Raw genomic sequence first — 15,468 nt, 5'->3', positions numbered from 1 at the left:
GTTCCATTCCTTCGAAAACTAAAATATAACCCGTCTTTTTCGCACCTACTTTCGAAAATTTGACACTTTTAACCCAAAAACTTAGTTTCTTTTTATTTTAAATTTCTTTTTCATCCAAAATAATAAAAAATAAATAAATAAAAAAAAGGGCATTTTAAGTTTGCCGTTTTATTTTTATCTTAGCTTTTAGTTGTTTTTTTTAATTGATTTTAAGGTCTACGAGGGAATTTGAAAACATGAAAGAGAGTCGTCAGGATATGTTAAGACAAAATTTCAACTTTTTCGATTATGTCCCTGGAGAAACGCTCGAAACTCAGTTGCAGCGGTTTACTACACTCACTACTGAGATGAATATAGCCAGGATCTTCTTGACTAAGTCCGAGATAAACAAAAAGCTATTGAATTCACTTCCAAAATCGTGGGATATGAATGTAGCTGTCATTAAGAAGACAAAAGATCTCAATCGTCTTAGTATTGCTGAAGTAATTGAAGAGCTTGACGCTTTAAAGAGTTCTGTAAACCTTCCGGTCAATGAAGTGTCATGTTCTCATTCATGTGAAGTTTCATGTTCTCAATCATGTGAAGATACGATTAAATTTCTTCGGGAACAAATTGATATATTTAAAAGAGAAGTTGAGGACCTGAGATATGAAGGATATCAACTCAGGAAAGGACAGAAACCCATAAAGGCTGAATTAGAAGCTAAAATCAAGGACTTTAGGAAACTTCAGGAAGAGTACAGCAACAAGTGTGAAAATTATGATTATGTTAAGAGTCAACTTGCTGCTGTAACTGAAGAACTTGACGCCTTAAAAATCAAGTTTGGAAAAACTGATGTCAGTTTCAAAAATTATACTGCGTCAAGTCAGACAGTCGAGTCCTTATATGAGACCCAGTTAAAATTCAAAGAAACTCAAAGCAAGGGTCTAGGGTATGATAGTGTTCCTCCTCCTTTCAATCATAACTACACATCCATCCCCATGACAAAGAAAGAAATTGACAGGGAGGCATATCTTCGATATGGCAAACCAGCTGGATTTGTGTTAGGAGGTATTCAGGTTGACAATACTGATGTTTCTGTTACATGCGCAGGTAAAGTAGCAGAGGATGAGAACAAGGAGAGTTTTTCTGAACAAACAAACAACCCCTTGAACTCTAAATCTGTTTCTTCTAATCAACCTGCCGTTGGTAAATACAAGCCTCCAATTCCAGCGCAACAAAGTTCTTGTGGCAAGTATGCATGTGGGGACAACAAAATACAAGGCAAAGATACGCCACCAGGGGCTGGAAGAAACAATTTCCCAGTGAAGAAAAGGACTTGTTTTCACTGTGGAACACCTACACACATTGCCCGAAACTGTCCAAATCGCGCATACGTTCCCTACTATGCACAAGGGTGGCAGAACGTGCCAAGAGGGAGATACTCCAAAGGAAACCCCTCAAGGTCACATTTAGACAATGCCGACTGGAATGCCAAGAAGGCCAAGAATGTAACTCCCAAGGCCGAGAATCAAACCTCAAAGGACAAGAATCAAAATCTCAAGGGCAAGAAGGGAATGTAGGCCAAGAAGTCCAATCCAAGAGATGCTCCCGTGAAGCCAAAATCAAAGTCATCTCAACGGCCGACATCAAGTTCAAAAGCAAGTACTGAGCCACCCATCGGATCGAAAAAGAAATGGGTTAAACCGAACTACAAATGGGTTCCAAAGGCTCACTCTCCCAAATCAACTAATGACTCTAATATTTCTACATCTTCTGTTTGAGATAAGCAGGACATGTCATGGGAGAGAGTACAGTGCAAGGATGACAAAGGTCGACCCAGTTTCAAAATGGACTGGGTTCCAAAGACCAACTGATCCCACTCTGTGTCAGAGTAGCTATGGAGGCATATCATCAGACTTCGGTTTGTTGGTAGTGGCTACTCCAGGCACATGATAGGAGGCATCTCTCAACTGTACAACATTTTCACCTTTGCTTGAGAGTATGTGTCCTTTTGCGGGAAAGGAAGAAAGGAAGTGATCACTCACGGGGTTTGTGCTTAATGACATGAAGAATTTTCGGATCTGTTCTGAGATTACGCGTGCTATTCTCAGACCTTCTGGATGCAAATTCAATCGGTGACTTACGGTTTGCGTTTTCTTCTCTAATACTCCTAAGTTTTTACTTAACCTGATTCGCTTTAAAGACTAATTTTTGTTTTAGGATAGTTTAAATTTGCGCATTTACTTTCGTTTCTCTCCTATGCACAAATTTAGGGGGAGAAATAAAAGTTTCAAAACAAAAATTAGAAAAGTTTCAAAAATCCAAAAACATTACAAAATCAGAAAATCCAAAAAAATATGGTGTAAATGAAATGTGCTTGTAAGTGTTGTTTTGGGAAGTGATATTATCAAGTGATAACATGCAATCTGAGTCTGCGTAACGTACCTGAAGTTGAAGGGTCTATGCTCTGGTTTGATGCGTCAGTAGGCACGAAAAATTTTAAATGGACTTCACTAGGGAGATTTGAACTTAGGAAATTTATAGACTTGACAAACCTTGACGTAGTTAGATACATTCAGCCTGACAATACGACGCTCGGATAGGTTGAGCAGGGAGATATATATGGGAATCTATTCGTCACATTAATTGAACCCGTACTTGGAACCGTTGTTTAACTTTTCCTCGATGTGCGGATTCTATCCTTAATTCCGGTTAGATGGGGCGACTGGTAAATTCCGATAAATTAGGTCTGTAGAAAATCGTTTTCTTTCTTTCTGTCTGTTAGTCATATGTTGTCTCCTTTGCGTGACTTATAATTCGACCTGGTACACAACATATACAACTCTATTTCTCTGCAGGATATATATATATATATATATATATATATATATATATATATATGTGTGTGTGTGTGTGTGTGTGTGTGTGGAATATATGTGTGAAATACTTCTCATCTGTTAGCCATATGCTGTCTCCTTTGCGCGACTTCTAATCCGACCTGGTACACAGCATATGCAACCTTCTTCTTCTCAACCCCTCTGAAGTAGTTAGCAATAGAATTTTGAATCTGTCCTCTCTCTGAATGGTTGTCTGCTCACCCGGTGTAAGGAGTACTCTGGAAGTTCTTGATGGCTGGGGCATATCAGGAAGCGGGAAAAACATTCCAGTACACTTAAAATTGAACTCATACAGATTGTCTATAGATCTCACTGCTCGATTTAGGTGGACAACAATATCCCTGGCCGTCGTCAGCTGAATGGTCCTTAAGATATAGTATCTAAGAAATTAGGATCAGATATAAATTTTAGGTTTTTAAGTTCACCTTGTCTTGTAACAAATAGTATGTCCTAAATTTGTCACAAATTTTTTGTGTTTAAGTGGACAACAATACCGACGATCGACCAGACAAAGATGTGAATATGAAAGGTACCGACAAGTGGATAAAGGCTGTCTAAAAACTTTGATCCCAAATCACTCTTAAAGTTAGACATCTTTTTTATTTTTGTTAAATTTGTCATAGTTTCTTCTAATTTAAATATTAGGGATAATTAAAAATTAAAAATAATGAAAATAAAAAAAAATTCAAAAATCAAAGAAAAATTAAAAAAAAAATTAAAATCCAAAAATAGTGTTATTTCTGTTTTATTTCTTGTTTAGAAAAATCAAAAATCCAAAAATATTTTTGTTTCTATTTTAATTTGTGTGCTAAGTTTTCTTTTAGTTTTGTTTTTGTCTTGAATAGTGATTTCAGGTATAGATAAGACTCGTGGAGTTTGTGTTGAAGATTTCTGAGCCAAGGCTTCGTCCGTGAGCATCGAAGAATTTGCATTCGAAGGAGCAAGAAATGAATATCATTCTTTCAACATTCAATCCTTCAACCTCAGAAGCAAGGTGAAGCTGCAATTGAAGATTATGTGACGGATTGCATTGAAGCCTCCTCAATCAGTCTGCTGCTATTTATGAACCTGCTGAAGTGATCCAGAAGATTTGTTCTCTCTAAAGTTCTCTCTAAAGATTCTCATGCTGAAAGCGTTATCTTTCAAGAATCAGTACGTCAAGCCTCCTCACCGACGTGCATTCAAAGCCAAACTCTGAAGAAAAGCCCAACTGCTCAAGATGAAGTCATTCATTGAAGATAAATGCTGAAGCCAAGTTCCCAATGAAGATTTTCAAGAAATCTAGCTACTTTTTAGGGGGAGCTTGTTGGGTCATTAAGAAAAGAAAGCTATAAACCAAGGGGGAGATTGTTGGGTCAAAATATGGTTTATACTTTACTTTTCTGGGCAATTATATTTTTGTGTAATAGTTTATGAATTTATGGCCTAGTTTACGACTGAGTTTACGGCCATAAACACCTTACGGCCGTAAACTCATTTACGGCCCATATGTGTCCGGCCCATGTTCCCTTGTATAAATAGAGGTGTTAGGGTGAGGAGTAGAGATTGATGACATAAGATGAACACGAAGAGAGTTTAGGTCTAAAGAGAAAGGAGCGTTTGTGTGTGTGAATCTTGTGTAAGGAATTTAATTCATATTATCAATACATTGATATTCATCATCTTCTTCTTCTCATTCTCTTATATTTTTATCTGACATCATCCGTTTGATTGGGATTCCACACCATCAAACGGATCTGACTGATATACGGACATTTTAGGGACTTACATATGGGCACTACGAGTTTGTAGTGATGCCGTTCGGATTAACCAACGCGCCCGCAGTATTCATGAATCTGATGAATAGGGTGTGTCGTCCTTACTTGGATCAGTTCGTCAATGTCTTCATTGATGACATACTCATCTACTCTCGAAGTAAGGAGGAACATAGCCAGCATCTCCGCAAAATCTTAGAAACATTGCGGTCGGAGAAGCTCTACGCGAAGTTCTCCAAGTGCGAATTTTGGATTCGGCGAGTCGAATTTTTGGGTCATGTTGTTAGCGAAGAGGGAATACACGTGGACCCTTCCAAAATTAAGGCCATTGAGAACTAATCATCACCGAAGACACTTACTGAAATTCTTCAATTTCTAGGTCTGGCTGGCTACTATCGCAAGTTCATTCAGAACTTCTCCCGCATCGCAAAACCTCTTACAATCCTGACCCAGAAGGGCGTAGCCTTTGACTGGGAAGAGAAACAAGAAAGAGCGTTCCAAACGCTCAAGCGATCCTTGTGCACCGCACCAATACTGTCCCTCCCCGAAGGGATAGAAGACATTGTGGTCTATTACGACACATCAAACCAAGGGCTCGGATGTGTTCTGATGCAGCGAGGTAAAGTCATAGCCTATGCCTCGAGACAGCTGAAGACACATGAGGTTAACTACACCACCCACGATCTTGAACTAGGAGCATTTGTGTTTGCTCTGAAGATCTGGCGACATTACCTATATGGTACAAAAAGCACGATCTTTACAGACCATAAGAGTCTGCAACACATTTTTGACCAGAAGGAGCTCAACATGAGACAACGACGGTGGGTCGAGCTACTAAGTGATTACGAGTGCGATATTCGTTATCATCTGGGTAAAGCCAATGTAGTAGCCGACGCCCTTAGTCGGAAAGAATATTCTGGTCGTAGGGTCAAATCTTTGACTCTAACTATCCATTCACACTTGTCCACGCAAATAATGGAGGCTCAGCACGACGCTTTGAAACCTGAAAACGTGGCTAGTGAATCCCTTAGAGGGAGGGATAAGAACTTGGAAGTCAAGGGTGGCGGAGCCTTGTACCTCATGGATCGGATCTGGACACCAAAACACAGTGGTTTCAGAGACTTGGTCATGACGGAAGCTCACAAAACTCGTTATTCCATCCACCCGGGTTCAGATAAGATGTATTTGGATCTTAAAAAGTTATACTGGTGGCCTAACATGAAAGCAAATATTGCTACCTTCGTGAGTAAATGCCTTACTTGCGCAAAGGTCAAGGTCGAATACCAGAAACCCTTCGGCCTCTTACAGCAACCAGAGATACCAGAATGGAAGTGGGAGCGGATCACTATGGACTTCATAACCAAGTTGCCCAATACGACGGGTGGACTTGATTCCATATGGGTCATCGTCGATAGATTGACCAAGTCTGCACACTTCCTGCCAATCAAAGAAACAGACAAGATGGAGAAACTTACCAGAACTTACATTAGGGAGATTGTAAGGCTGCACGGTTTTCCTTTATTTATCATCTCAGACCAAGATAGTGGATTCACTTCGAGGTTCTGGCAGTCATTACAAAGTTCCCTAGGAACTAGGCTGGACATAAGTACAGCCTACCATCCACAGACCGACGGGAAAAGTGAGAGAACTATCCAAACCTTAGAAGATATGTTGCGTGCTTGTGTGATTAACTTTGGAAAAGCTTGGGATACCCATTTACCCCTCGTCGAATTTTCCTACAACAACAGTTATCACACGAGCATAAAGGCAGCTCAATTCGAGGCCCTCTATGGCCGAAAGTGCAGATCCCCTCTGTGCTGGGCTGAAGTGGGTGATACCCAGTTATCTAAGGGACAAGTTCTCGAAAGCACTCTCATGGGTCTGGAGATCATTCGGGAAACGACAGAGAAGATCATTCAAATTCGTGAACGATTGAAAGCCTCTAGAGACCGACAGAAAAGCTACGCTGACAAGCGTAGGAAACCATTGGAATTCCAGGTGGGTGACCGAGTCCTACTGAAGGTCTCACCCTGGAAGGGCTTGATACGCTTTGGAAAGTGTGGGAAGCTCAATCCAAGATACATAGGGCCTTTCGAGATTCTCGCGAGAATCGGCCCTGTGGCTTACAAGCTCAATCTACCGCAAGAACTCAATAACGTACATCCTACCTTCCACGTCTCGAACTTGAAAAAGTGTCTGTCCGATGAGACTCTTGTTATTCCACTCGACGAGATCGAGATCAACGAGAGCCTCAACTTCGTGGAGGAACCAGTAGAGATCATGGACCGAGAGGTCAAGCAAACAAAGCAGAGACGTATCCCGATAGTGAAGGTGCGCTGGAACGCAAAGCGTGGACCTGAATTCACTTGGGAACAGGAGGATCAGATGAAACTGAAATACCCTCACCTTTTCGATTAGTTATTTGTAACTTCTTATTTGCTTAAATTCTAATTTCGGGACGAAATTCCTTCTAACGGGGGGATGATGTGACAACCCGAAATTTCCATTCGGTCAAACCCTAAAAGTCAACCACTTCGTATTATAAATTAATATAATTATTTCTTATTTTTAAGAAATATAAAGTTTGTTTGATTATTTTAATATTATTTTTTATATACAAACGGGTGAAAGAAAGTGTCGTCTCGGGTTTTTATTTTTGAAAACCGCAAACACCTCGCGTCTTAGAAACCCTTGGCCAAACTATTTCGTTTGAGTCGGAAAATCATACCAAAATCTGAAAACTCATGTTTATCCATGAGTTTACTCCTTAAGTCTAGTCAAAAAGGAGTTTACTCCCCATTTATCAAAAAGAGTAAACACCCAAGGGAGAAAACTCAAGAAACACTCTCAAGTATCAAAACTAGAAACAATTCCAAATCTTCAATCTTGTAAGTGTTTTAACCATTCCTTCTTAGTAAAACACTTAATCTAGTGTTTGTGCATCTATTCATCCATTCACTTTTGTGTTTTGTTTAGATTTCTAAAAACACCAAGAACACCAAGAACACACACTAAGTGTTCTTGGACTTTTAGCATACTTCAAGCTTCCTTATTGTAAGTACTTCACTCCTTGAGTCATATTGAGTTAGTATTACAAATTAGCAACAAGAAAACATGCCAAGAACACAAGGAACAAGGTGTTCATGGTCCAAGATGATGCTTGGGCCGTAAACACCATAAAGTCCCCCAAAATGGACTTAAGTCCCATGTTTAGCCCTAGTTTGATGTCTAAGCCTTACCTTAACATGTTTAAACCTTCCCTTTATGTGTTTAAGCCTTGAAAAACACCAAACACTAGCATTTATAGGTGTTTACGGTCTAGGGATCTCCCAAAACCGTAAACACCCTAAAAGGTGTTTAAGTTGGTCATTTTCCTTCCTTAGGCTTAGAAACTAGCACATACACTTACCTAATTGTGTCAGGGACTTGAAAACTTGGAAATACCATTTTCCATCTGGGTTTATGGAAGTAAACCCAAAGGAAAATGCCATGAGGCCGTAAACTCCTCAAATGTGGTGTTTTGTTGCCCTAGTCTACTCCAAAGGGCAAACCACTTAGTAGAATTGCTTCAAAAGGGTTGCTAAACCACAAAACAACACTTAGACCTAAAGATACGAGTTTACTACCGTAAACTCTAGAGTTTACTACCATAAACGCCTAGGATAAAGGTCATTTAGACTGTAAAATCCAAGGGAGTTTACCCTTGAACCCCAAACACCATAGCAAGGTCTTGTAACACTTAGATGCAATCCTTATGGCTTGTAACACTTATATAAGGTGTTTTACATGCCTTGAGATGTCTTAACTTTATCAATTAGTGGTTTAAAGTCTAATTGAGTACATATATGTGTGATTATATGTTAACTAGGATCATTGAGAGTGAACAAGTCCTCACTTGTCACCTAGCCATCCTGCATGAGTCGGTACACCCAAACCACCATCTACAGGTGAGTTCATACCCCTAATCAATGTTTTAAATGATTTTAAATGGTTTAATGGGGGGGGGGGGAATACAAGTAGAAAACATCATGTTATTAAATCATCTATATGTATTTTATAACTGTGTTTTCATCCAATGGATTTCACATACTACAAAATGTGATGCATGATATGGTTTCCTATCTTTAAAAATAATTTGTTATCAAATGTATTACTTTTGAACTGTTTATCAAAATGACATCAAGTCACTTTTATGTTGTTCAAAACCCTTGGATGTCTTACAAAACCATTTTACATTCTTGAACTAAACTATGCATATACACTTATATTCTTATATATGTATTGATGTTATAGTTTACATCTTTCATTTAGTTTCCCACACCCTTGAGTAGTAAAAGTGTATAAACCTACTTGATCAACCAATTACATTTCAGTAAATTATCATAGGGATAATTTGATGATATCAAACATTATTCCTATTACAAGGAATCACACAAGAGTCAATTCATTCATGAGTCTATACTAGTACATTACCTGATACATGAGTACATATACATATGCTTACCTGATACATGAATATGTTTACATATACTTACTTGATACATGAACACACTTACATGAATACCATACATGAACACTGTTACATAGGTGCATTATCCTGTATTCACTTACCTGGATACTTGTACTTAGAACTATAAGGATGATTTATTAGTACTTTCTGTGTAAATTGTCTTTCCTATCCCGGTTCAATGGGATATCTCGGCGGGACTTACCATTCCGAACCTCACTGATTAGCACCAGTGGTCGATGACCATGTACGGAGGTCTAAGGTTACTACTTATACTAGGTAGATCGATAACCAGGGCTAACCCCTCCACCCACCTGCTGCTGCTACAGAGGACAAGTGAACAATCTTCGATTGTTCATAAGGTTATACTTTTCGCTTATTACGATGTTGTGTTACTCCTAGTACCCAACGATGACACTTACATTATTACTTTTTCTAGACAATCTTCGAATGTTCATTAGGTTACATATTTCGCTTAATGCAATGTTGTGCTAGTCCTAGTACCCAGTGACAACACTTACAGTAGTAGATTTTCCTGTTTACTTTATTTTGTGATACTTTCACATAAACGATGAGTTAGACTAAGTACTTTAGTACTAATCAATTGAAGGAAAAACTATCATTTTACTTACAAAACATTCGGGTCTGGGTAGAAGACTACATCTCAAACTGATAGAAAATAAGAGATTTTCTAGGGCTTTTCATACTTATATCAACATTTTCATTTAATGGTTTGAATGACTTTTAAAAAAGCTTTTCAAAGCAAGACAATGACACTTAAATACTTATGAATTCACCAGCTTTAAAGCTGATACTCTCTTTCAAAATAACTTGTATTCTCAGGTCATCAGTAGACAGGTACAGTGGCCAGGTTTTGAGAAGACGGAGCAGACAAGTCTCGTCTTTTATTTTGATTGTATATTTTTGGTGTCTTATTACAATGAAAGAACACACATGTATTAAAACTCTACTTATAATGCAATGGATGATGTTGTTGCTTGTTTATTATATTACACTGTTGTGATACTGTACATGACGTCCTCCACCCCTGAACGTTTCTGCCGTTCATGGTTTTGGGGTGTGACACCAACGATCTACGGGACTGGGGGGAGGGGGGGTCCCGCTGAGACACATCGACAGGAGGATCGTATTATAGCCTCGAGTGGCGTATGTGTTGTATGTGGTATTTTGGAGAACTCACTAAGAATTTATGCTTACAGTTGTTGTGTGATGCGTTTCAGATACCAATGATGAGCGCGGGAAGGCGCCGACATGATTCGTACACACTTGGGGAGTTTATGTTTTGGATTCTGGGGAGATGTTTTTGTGATAAATACATTTGATAAGATATGTTTGATGTTATTTTGTGAGTAAATGGATGTTTTGAAAATTGAAAAATTATTTTGAAAATTTACGTTGTTACAAGTTGGTATCAGAGCCTTGGTTTGAGGGATTCGGATGCATCTTCGGGCGTATCTGAACTCAAACTAAGGATTTGAGGAAATTTTTATAATGAATTAAAATTTTTGAAAAGAGTAAAAACAGTTTTGAGACAAACATAGCAGAGTCGTGTGTACGATCAGCCAGCGCCCGAACGGTGAATCCCCAAAAATACCCTTACATTATGTGTTTTGAGATATGTTATTTTACATTATGCATGCTAGAGTAGGCTAGGTATACGTATTAGGACTAGAGTGGCCTGATTTGTGATGCCTTAGCCTAGGAGATTTCTGCTGCTGAGATGCTTTGAGAGCGAGTAGATAGCAGTTAAGAGCTCATGAGAATAGATTACTTGTAATCCAAGATCCAAGGAGGAGGACTTGGAGTGAATGCTGATGCGGTGTGGTCAGTAGTATTGGGTCCGTACTACTGAAGACACCGGATCAGTGAGCATTCCAAGTAAGAATCTTTTGGACAATGGAGGACAAGTAGGGCTGCGTCATTGAGTATGTGTATGCTCGAACGAGTCTCTGATAAAATTTTGTTTTATTTCAGAGGCATCATGGTTGGGACTCGACACACACCTGAGAGCAGTGGTGTCAGCGATGAGGAGATCTATCGGTTGATTCATGAGGAGGTGGCCGCTGCCATTCGGGCTGAGATTCCTGAGATGTTTGGGGACATCAAGACCACGTTGATTGAGACTTTTGATGAGCGGTATGCGGCACTGACTGAGGCTGCTGCAGCTATAGCTACTGCTGCTGTTGCTGCTGCCAGACCTCAGGGGGGTGACTCGTTGTTGTTCCCGGAGTTCAGCAACATGAAGCCACCAGAGTTCGACGGGATGCAGGACCCAATTGCCGCTATGAGGTGGATCTCCGACATCGAGGGATGTTTCTATACGTGTTCTTGTCCAGAGCACTTGAGGGTTCGGTTTGCCTTGAACCAGGTCTGCCTGGGAGCGAAGGATTGGTGGAAGTTCATGACTGCGAACTTCACTTTGGCTGAGATTTCCGAGGTGACCTGGGAGAGGTTCACCACTATGTTTAGAGATGAGTATGTTCCCTCAGTGGAGAGGGAACGGTTGATCCAGGAGTTCTTGACCCTCAAGCAGGGTACTGATTCTGTGACAGTGATCACCAGAAAGTTTCAGGAGAGGGCGATGTTTTGCCCTGAGCATGTGTCCTCTGAGCAGGCTCGCATGAGCCGTTATCTGGGTGTTCTGATGAGAGATATTCGGGAGTTCGTGCCGAACTCGACATACCGGACATTTACTGAGCTTCAGGCAAATGCCCGGAAGAGGGAGATTGAGTTGGAGACTCAGGCCAGGGAGGAGGCCGAGTCACAGAGGGTGGATCGGCCACCGACTCAGTCTCAGCCGGCAGCCAAGGGGGCTAGACCCGCTGATTCGAGATATGGAGGCGCGAAGGGCCGCACTTGTGGGAAGTGCGGTAAGAGCCAAGAGGGGTCGTGCAGGACAGGGGTATGCTACTAGTGTGGGAAGGAGGTGCATATCACGAGGGATTGACCCAAGGGATTTTCGGTTTGCTTTCATTGCAACCAGACCGGCCATCGGAAGGCCAAGTGCCCGCAGCTTCTTCAGGGATCAGCATAGGGATCTGCGCCTGCTGTTAGGACTACCGAGGTTCGGCCGGTGAAGGCCGAGGCCCAGAAGGTTCATGGGGGAGCTTTTCAGTTGACTGCGGAGGAGGTCCACGTGGCGCCTGATGTTGTGGCTGGTATGTATTCTCATTTCATCTTTTATTTGAGTTGAGTTTTATGCTTATATGATGATATGCGTAGGTACTTTTCTTGTGAGTTCTGTGCCTGCTTTGGTATTATTTGACTCGGGTGCGAGTCGGTCGTTTGTTTCCATAGCATTTAGTCAACATATTAGTACCCGTCGAGAGGCGTTGGACCGACCTCTGCGAGTTTCCATAGCTGATAAGCGAGCAATGTATGCTTCGGATGTGATTCGAGGATGTGTCCTTGAGATCTTCGGTGTGGAGCTTCTGATAGATTTAGTCCCGATCGCGATGGGGAACGTGTGTGTGATAGTGGGTATGGATTGGTTGAGACGATATAAAGCTGTAATAGACTGCGGGTGTCAATTGGTGATGATTCGAGACCCTAGTGGGGGAGTTCTTACGGTGTACGGTGAGGGTACACGTATGGGTTCAGCATTTTGTTCGGCCGCCAGAGCGAGGCAGAGTCTACAGCAGGGCTGTAGAGGTTTTGTGGCGTATGTGATGGATGAGAGGGTTGGTTCAGAGGGACCGGAGTCAGTGAATGAGGTCTCGATAGTGCGTGAGTTTCCGGATGTGTTTCCAGAGGAGTTGCCGGGTTTGCCTCCGGAGAGGCAAATAGAGTTCGGTATTGATTTGGTTCTGGGAGCTGCGCCTATCGCCAAGGCACCTTATCGCCTTGCGCCTTCAAAGATGCAGGAGTTATCCTCGCAGCTTCAGGAGCTGCTGGGGAAGGGGTTTATCAGGCCGAGCAATTCGCCATGGGGGGCGCCCATTCTTTTTGTCAAGAAGAAGGATGGTTCGCACCGGATGAGCATTGATTATCATGAGTTGAATAAGCTAACGGTCAGGAACCGTTACCCATTTCCGAGGATCGATGATCTATTCGATCAGTTGCAGGGAGCATCTTGGTTCTCCAAGATCGATTTGAGTTCTGGATATCATCAGGTGAGAGTGCGGGAGGAGGACGTCTCGAAGACAGCATTCCGGACTCGTTATGGGCATTACGAGTTCGTGGTGATTCCTTTCGGACTCACCAACTCACCGGCGGTGTTCATGGATCTCATGAACAGGGTGTGCAGACCGATGTTGGATCGCTCGGTGATCGTGTTCATCGACGACATATTGGTGTATTCGAAATCCAGAGAGCAGCATGAGGAGCATTTGAGGGAGATCCTCAGAGTTCTGAGATCGGAGAGGCTTTATGCAAAGTTCTCCAAATGTGAGTTCTGGCTGCGAGAGGTTCAGTTTTTGGGGCATCTCGTTAACCAGAAGGGGATATTGGTCGATCTGGCCAAGATTGAGGCGGTTATGAGGAGGGAGGTGTCGAGGTCACCCACCGAGATCAGGAGTTTTCTGGGTTTGGCCGGCTATTATCAGAGATTTATTAAGGATTTCTCCAAGATTGCCGTGCCACTCACCAAGTTGACCCGGAAGGGTGTTGCATTTTCTTGGGGTCCGGAGCAGCAGACCTCATTCGAGACACTTCGCAGGAAGTTATGCGAAGCCCCAGTGTTAGCCCTTCCGGAAGGGATGAAGGATTTTGTGTTATATTGTGATGCATCGATATCTGGATTGGGAGCGATGCTTATGCAGAGGGGGCATGTGATAGCATATGCATCGAGGCAGCTTAAGCCTCATGAGTCGAGATATCCCACTCATGATTTGGAGCTAGGAGCGGTAGTGTTCGCTCTCAAGATCTGGCGACATTATCTGTACGGGGTTCGGTGTACGATATACACGGACCACAAGAGCTTGAAGTATCTGATGGATCAGCCCAACCTGAATATGCGCCAGAGGAGGTGGTTGGACATGGTCAAGGATTATGACTGTGAGATCCTGTACCACCCGGGCAAGGCTAATGTTGTAGCCGATGCACTGAGCCGTAGGGCGGAGAGCGCCCCAATGCGAGATGTTTGTTTGAGATTGACGGTGATGACCCCAGTATTGGATGCTATTCATGGGGCCCAGGATGAGGCTGTGTAGCCCGAGAGCCAGAAGAGAGAGCGAGTTGTCGGGCTGGTGTCAAAGTTCATTACCGATAGCCGGGGGCTTATGACATTTGAGGGTCGGATTTGGGTACCGTTCGTGGGTGGCATGCGTACCATTTTGATGGAGGAGGCCCATATATAGAGATTCTCGATCCATCTCGAGGCCACTAAGATGTATTTGGACATGAAAAAGGATTATTGGTGGCCCTGTATGAAGGGGGATATCGCATGGTTTGTAGAGAGATGCTTGACCTGTCGCAGGGTTATGGCCGAGCATCAGCGTCTACATGGTAAGCTGCAGCCATTAGCGATTCCCGAGTGGAAATGGGAACAGATTACCATGGAATTCATCACCAAATTGCCGAGGATTGTGAGGGGCGTTGATGCGATTTGGGTGATTGTGGACAGGTTGACGAAGAGTGCTCACTTCCTGGCCATCAGTAAGAGCTCTTCTGCAGAAAAGTTGGCAGAGATGTATCTGAGAGAGGTGGTATCGCGGCATGGAGTGCCGATCTCGATTGTCTCAGATCGAGATATACGTTTCACTTCCAGATTCTGGAAGAAGTTTCACGAGGAGTTGGGTATGAGGCTGCATTTCAGACGCTCGAGGATATGCTTCAGGCATGTGTATTGGATTTGGGAGGGAGTTGGGACACGTATTTGCCCTTGGCGGAGTTTTCTTATAACAAAAGCCATCATTCGCGCATTGGCATGCCACCCTTTGAGCTGTTGTATGGGAGGAGGTGTCGGACCCCTATTTGCTGGGGAGAGGTAGGGCAGCGTGTGAAGGGTAGTACCGAGATTCTGCTTTAGACGACAGAGCAGATCCAGCAGGTTAGACAGAGGTTGTTGACCGCTCAGAGTTGTCAAAAGAGTTATGCGGACAAATGCCGGTCCGAGCTTGAGTTTCAGGTCGGCGACTTCGTGCTCCTGAAGGTCTATCCTTGGAAAGGAGTGATCCAATTCAGGAAGAGAGGCAAGTTGGGGCCCCGATATATTGGTCCTTTCAGGGAGATCGCGAGGGTAGGTAGGGTAGCCTATCGTTTGGAGTTGCCAGCAGAGTTGGGTCAGATTCATGACACTTTCGACGAGTCGCAGCTGCGAAAGTGTATAGCCGACGAGTCGGTAGTAGTGCCATTAGAAGATATTCAG

The sequence above is a fragment of the Lactuca serriola genome, chromosome 3 (assembly GCF_051521515.1).
Source record: "Lactuca serriola cultivar US96UC23 chromosome 3, Lser_US96UC23_V15, whole genome shotgun sequence".
Taxonomy (NCBI): domain Eukaryota; kingdom Viridiplantae; phylum Streptophyta; class Magnoliopsida; order Asterales; family Asteraceae; genus Lactuca; species Lactuca serriola.
This window is presented reverse-complemented; position numbering follows the sequence as displayed.